The sequence below is a fragment of the Brassica napus genome, unplaced genomic scaffold, assembly GCF_020379485.1.
Source record: "Brassica napus cultivar Da-Ae unplaced genomic scaffold, Da-Ae ScsIHWf_1506;HRSCAF=2102, whole genome shotgun sequence".
In the NCBI taxonomy this organism is placed as follows: domain Eukaryota; kingdom Viridiplantae; phylum Streptophyta; class Magnoliopsida; order Brassicales; family Brassicaceae; genus Brassica; species Brassica napus.
Window position 1 is genome coordinate 301,749 of NW_026014921.1, and position 6,740 is coordinate 308,488.

Here is a 6,740-nt window from a genome sequence, read left to right on the forward strand (position 1 = left end):
TCGAGGATCAAGCCGAACGTAGTTCAATTGATAGAGCTGGACAAGAGATCGAACTGCCTCGGCGAGTTCGTCTAGTAATTGAGTGCCAGTCATAGAAACCGAACTTGTCGAGAATAAAGCCTAAAGTTTCTAAGTGCAGAGAATTCCGAGTCTAAAAAGTTCTCTCCCTCTTGCTCCTCGACTAGGACTCCTTATATACTAGCTCCAAGGTCGGTTTACGCTTTTACTCTTCTGCCCTTAAGCCGTCATAGCATAAAAATGGAGATATTCCATTTTTCCCGATCTTCACAATTATCTTCAAAACTTCCGTATTTATCCGCGGAAACTTGACATTTATCCTTCCTTGTGGACCAAGCGTAAACCAGGCTGTGGTTTACGGGCTTTTGGTTAGGAAAATCATAGGATGGGCCTCGAGTCGTGTTTTAGGTCCCTTTGGGCCGTCTTCCGACTCGACACGTTTACTACGAGTTTTCCGCGGTTTCTAATCCGCGAAGTTTGATCGATGAATTAGAATGGCGGGAAACATGGACTGAGCTTGCTACGGTCTTCGGGAGATAGCATTCGAAGGTTTTGACGAGAATGCAAGAACTGGTGTCGTATTGACGTTCGGAAAGGTTCAATCGCTACACAGCGACCGAACTTTGGCTCGAGCCCGGTCGCTTCGTAGCGACCGAGCGGGACGAGCCCTCGGTCGCTACGTAGCGACCGAGCGGGACGATCGCTTAAAACTTAGTTCGCTAGACTATCCGCCTAGGTTTTACGTTTCCTAAAGTTCTATGGCAGCCTCAAAGTAATTTCCTACGAAAATTCCAAGTCTGATTTCAAAAATTTCAAGTCGGAAATACCTTAGTTCTCTCGAAGATGCAGTTTTGTCCCTTCTCAGTTTTGCGTGCTCATTTTTGTTTCCTATTCTCGTGTATGTTCGCCATTTCCGATATTGGTGTTTATCCTTTGAAACTTGACATTTATCTTCCGAACTTGACTGTTATCTTCTCCTTAGATAAGACGTCGATTTTTGTAAAAAGGTCCAACGTAATCGTATAGTTAAGGCGGCTAAGGTGTTAAGTTAACCATTGCCGTTTTATACGATGAATCTGAATCCATGCGAGAAAATAGGTCTTTGCAGTTTTTTTTTTTTTTATATCGTAAAGTCTCAATGGTAACTTCAATCGAGGCGAAACAAGAGACGTTTCGATCGAGATTCGAAAGTGAACGCAAAGATGGAGGTAGGGTGAGCAGAAACAAGGCAAGGAGTTTAAGATGAGGTTTACTTGTTTTTGTCGTAAAATCTCAACGGAAACTCCGATTGAGACGAAACGAAAAGCGTTTCGATGAGAATTCAAAGGAGAACGCAAAGGAGGACCCCTTTGAGGCCTGACAGGTCGCTATAGCGAGTGAGGATGTCATCTCGGTCGCTATAGCGAGTGGAAGGGAGCCGAGACGAGTCCCACTTGTTTTCGTCGTAAAATCTCAACGGAAACTCCGATTGAGACGAAACGAAAAGCATTTCGAAGAGGATTCAAAGGAGAACGCAAAGGAAGGACCCTTTGAGGACTTACAGGTCGCTACGTAGCGACTGACAGTCTGACAGGTCGCTACGTAGCGAATGGAAGCAAGCCGAGAAGCGTCCTACTTGTTTTCGTCGTAAAATCTCAACGGAAACTCCGATTGAGACGAAACGAAAAGTGTTTCGATGAGGATTCAAAAGACAACCCAAAGGAGGACCTTTCTGAGGCCTTACAGGTCGCTACGTAGCGACTGACAGTCTGACAGGTCGCTACGTAGCGAGTGGAAGCAAGCCGAGAAGAGTCCTACTTGTTTTCGTCGTAAAATCTAAACGGAAACTCCGATTGAGACGAAACGAAAAGCGTTTCGACGAGGATTCAAAAGACAACCCAAAGGAGGACCTTTCTGAGGCCTTACAGGTCGCTACGTAGCGACTGACAGTCTGACAGGTCGCTACGTAGCGAGTGGAAGCAAGCCGAGACGAGTCCCACTTGTTTTCGTCGTGAAATCTCAACGGAAACTCCGATTGAGACGAAACGAAAAGCGTTTCGACGAGGATTCAAAAGAGAACCCAAAGGAGGACCTTTCTGAGGCCTTACAGGTCGCTACGTAGCGACTGACAGTCTGACAGGTCGCTACGTAGCGAGTGGATGCAAGCCGAGACGAGTCCCACTTGTTTTCGTCGTAAAATCTCAACGGAAACTCCGATTGAGACGAAACGAAAAGCGTTTCGACGAGGATTCAAAAGAGAACCCAAAGGAGGACCTTTCTGAGGCCTTACAGGTCGCTACGTAGCGACTGACAGTCTGACAGGTCGCTACGTAGCGAGTGGAAGCAAGCCGAGACGAGTCCCACTTGTTTTCGTCGTAAAATCTCAACGGAAACTCCGATTGAGACGAAACGACAAGCGTTTCGACGAGGATTCAAAAGAGAACCCAAAGGAGGACCTTTCTGAGGCCTTACAGGTCGCTACGTAGCGACTGACAGTCTGACAGGTCGCTACGTAGCGAGTGGAAGCAAGCCGAGACGAGTCCCACTTGTTTTCGTCGTAAAATCTCAACGGAAACTCCGATTGAGACGAAACAAAAAGCGTTTCGACGAGGATTCAAAAGAGAACCCAAAGGAGGACCTTTCTGAGGCCTTACAGGTCGCTATGTAGCGAGTGGAGAGTTGGCTTGAGCTCGGTCACTACGTAGCGACCGAGCAGCGTGTGCGTGCTCGGTCGCTACGTAGCGACCGAGCAGCGTGTTCGTGCTCGGTCGCTACGTTGATGTGCCTCAGTCCGAGGAACTCGACCATCAGGAAGGTCAGGACATTCCAACCGAGGTTCATCGCCCCAACCAAGGCCGAGCAGTGTACCGGATCGATCCACGGATGGACGGGAAGAAGCTTAGACTGGATCCTCGACCTATCAGCCGAACTGACCGTACTGGATCATCTCTCTCTCGGACAACTCGCCAATCTCAGACCGACGGTCAAGCCAGAAGCAACTTAGGCCGAGCCGAACTAGGAACTGGACGCGACTTCTCTCTTCTCGCACGTTTGGAACGTACCGACCGTATTGACGAACTGATCGATCCATTTGATCAGTTCATGCACTTTGATCATCCAAATCTCTCTAAGGCACAGATTCTTCATCTTTCAGAAGACTTAGGACGATTATGGTCGAAGATGGTTCAGGAGACGGACAAGACGGAACAGACGGACCGGCCCGCGACCGTCCTGCTCCTGGCCGCGGTTCAACAAGCCGAAGGGTCACTTTGACCAGTCCGCAGATTGAAGAGTCTTTTTCTTTGTCTTTCAAAATTCTAGTCAAATGTCTTTAATTTTATTTGTCTTTCAAACTTCTAGTCAAGTAGCCCCTTTGTCTCCTACTTGTACTATAAATAAGTGTTTCATTTCATTAATAAAATCAGATCATTTTGGATTAAGTTTCTGAGTTTAAACTCTCTGTTCTCTTTAGAACTTGTTTTCGATTGTCTTGGTGAGTCATATCCGAGCAATTCACTTCTCAACTAGTTGGTCTTGTGAGTCATATCAAGCAACCAGTTCGAGATCTTCCTTGGCGGACTTGTGAGTCATATCAAGCGCCATTGAAGTCGGGAATATCAAGGGAACATCCGCAACCCTTGTGCGACCCAACGTTCCATCAGTTCTCCTTTCCGGAGTTCATATCCAAACGAATCCAGTCGAGGGCAATCCGATCTTAGGGTCCTTCAAGTGGTATCAGAGCCACTCTTCTGGTATTCTCTATCTCGATCCATCTTCTCATCTTCCATTTTCTTCTAAACACTTCTTCATCTGTCTATCTTGAATCCGGGCCCCTCATTACCATCCACTTATAAAAAAAAAAAAAGAAACAAGCAAGATCCATATTATAAAAAAAAAAGAAAGAGTTTACTTTGTGGATTGGTGGTGGAAGAGGAAGCCTGCTGGCTGAGGAGAAATCCAGCCTTTGAGGAGGTTAAAACGGATTCTTTTAAAACAAATCTCTTATCTTTCTATCTTTAAAGTTCCCGTGTGTTTTGCTTAAGTTTGGCCATCCAGATTCCGAGATCTGTTCTTCATAGAACTTTGAGTGGAAACTTGAGTGATCACTTTTAAATCGAGAGAAACACGTGTGTGGGTGAGGAACAAACACTTGAGAGTGTGAGTTTTAATCCTAACGTTTTGTGTTTAAGAAATTTCAGGAACCATGAGTAGCCATGAAGAACAAAACCGTCCCGGAAATTCAGTTGCTGGACTGTCTAATCTTCAGATGCGAGCTTTGAATGATTCTTTTTCTAACCTTATAAACACAGGTCTAGAGCAGATCCATCAAAGGCTTGACGAACTTCAAGTAAGCCAGTCCCATCCTAGATCAAGGACAAGAACCAATCAGCCGCGAAGGAATACCCGGTCAGATGATGAGTTTCCTGATGAGGACGCCCAAGAGGACGAGGTCAGATCCGCTTACCGACCAAGAAGAGGTCATAGAACTCGAAATCCAGGTGATGTCAATCCATTTGCTAGAAACAATCGTACTGATGATAGTTTGAACGGATTGAAATTGAAAATTCCACCTTTTGATGGTAAAAACGACCCTGATGCTTTTCTAGAGTGGGAAAGAAAAATTGAGCATGTCTTTGATTGTCAAAACTATTCTGAACTTAGAAAAGTAAGGCTTGCGGCCACTGAATTCTCTGGCTATGCTATTAACTGGTATGATCAAGTGTTGACCCACAGGAGGAGAACAGGTGAGCGGCCGATTGAGACATGGGATGAGCTTACCTTGTTGATGAGGAAACGATTTGTGCCAACCCATTATCACCGCGACCTTCACCAGAAGCTAAGACGTTTGCTTCAAGGAACCAAATCTGTGGAAGACTATTATCAAGAGATGGAAGTTTTGATTACCAAAACGGACACGGATGAACCTTTGGACGCCACTATGGCTCGCTTTCTTTCAGGCCTCAACCGTGACATCCAAGATCGTATGGAGCTTCAAGAGTATGGAAGTGTGGAACAGATGCTACACAAAGCCATCTTGATCGAGCAACAACTCAAGAGAAGGAGTTTCTCAAAACCGGCCACTACTTCTAAGCCGGCCTACTCTCCTAAACCGGCCTATGCTCCTAAGCTAAGCTATCAAGACAAAGGTAAGTCGCCTATCACAACACATACTGCCTTTAAAACTGATGTGTCCACTCGTGATGACAAAGGAAAGGCAGTAGACGCCTCAAGCCGAGCAAGAGACATTAGATGTTTCAAATGTCAAGGGCTAGGACATTATGCCAAGAACTGTCCAAACCAGCGTGTGATGATTCTCTTGGAAAATGGTGAAGTTGAGTCCGAAGATGAACAAGAAGACAAGGAGGATCTTGGTCCTATCTTTGACGAGGAAGAGGAGTCCTTTGACTACCCACATCACGGACCATTACTTGTGGCTAGGAAGGCTTGGGACGAACCCATCTTCGATAAAACGGACGGCCACGCGAACGGCCACACGGACAACGACCATGACCCGACCTTTGATCCAAATTCTAAGCCGATCTTTGATGATGAAGATAGCTTTGACTATCCAGCTCACGGACCACTACTGGTCACTAGACGTTCCTTGAGTATTCAGCCCAAAACCAATGAAAAGGAACAAAGGGAGAATCTCTTTCATTCTCGTTGTTTAATCTCTGAAAAAGTTTGTTCTTTGATCATTGATGGTGGGAGTTGTACTAATGTTGCTAGTGATACTCTTGTCAGGAAATTAGGTCTAGCTACTCGACCTCTTTCACGTCCTTTCAGGTTGGAATGGCTCAATGAAACTGGTGAACAGTATGTTAAGGAGCAAGTCACGATCCCTCTCACCATTGGTCGTTATGAAGACGAGATTGTGTGCAACGTTCTTCCCATGGATGCTTGTCATGTTCTGTTGGGACGTCCATGGCAGTTTGATAAAAGAACCGTCCATGATGGTTACACAAACCGGCACTCCTTTGACCATAAAGGAAAGAAGATCACGCTTGTACCACTCTCGCCCTTGGAGGTCCATCAAGACCAGCTCCAACTCAAAAAGAACCGTGAACAAGAGTCCAAACCGGACAAACCTGAGTCCTCAATCCGGAACTCCAACTTCTTTATCAAACAAAGTCAGGTTAAGAAGTCTCTTTACTCCCAAAAGCCCTTTCTTTTACTTGTGTACAAAGAATCTCTGATGGCTTCTACTTCTTCTAACCTTGCACCGGAAGTTCCGAGTGATTTGCTAGACGTCTTGCAGGAATATTCAGATGTCTTTCCAGATGAAAACCCAAAGGGTTTGCCGCCAGTACGAGGGATTGAACATCAGATTGACTTTGTTCCGGGTGCGTCTCTACCTAACCGGCCAGCTTACAGAACCAATCCGGTGGAGACCAAGGAACTTGAGAAACAAATTGGAGACCTTATGGAGAAAGGTTACATCAGGGAAAGCCTCAGTCCTTGTGCCGTCCCAGTTCTACTTGTCCCCAAAAAGGATGGATCATGGCGCATGTGTGTGGACTGCCGTGCCATCAACAACATTACGGTAAAATATAGGCATCCCATTCCTAGACTAGACGACATGCTTGATGAACTTTACGGTTCATGTGTCTTTTCTAAGATAGATTTGAAAAGTGGCTATCACCAAATCCGAATGAAAGAAGGTGATGAATGGAAAACTGCATTTAAAACCAAGCTAGGATTGTATGAATGGTTGGTCATGCCATTTGGTCTTACTAATGCAC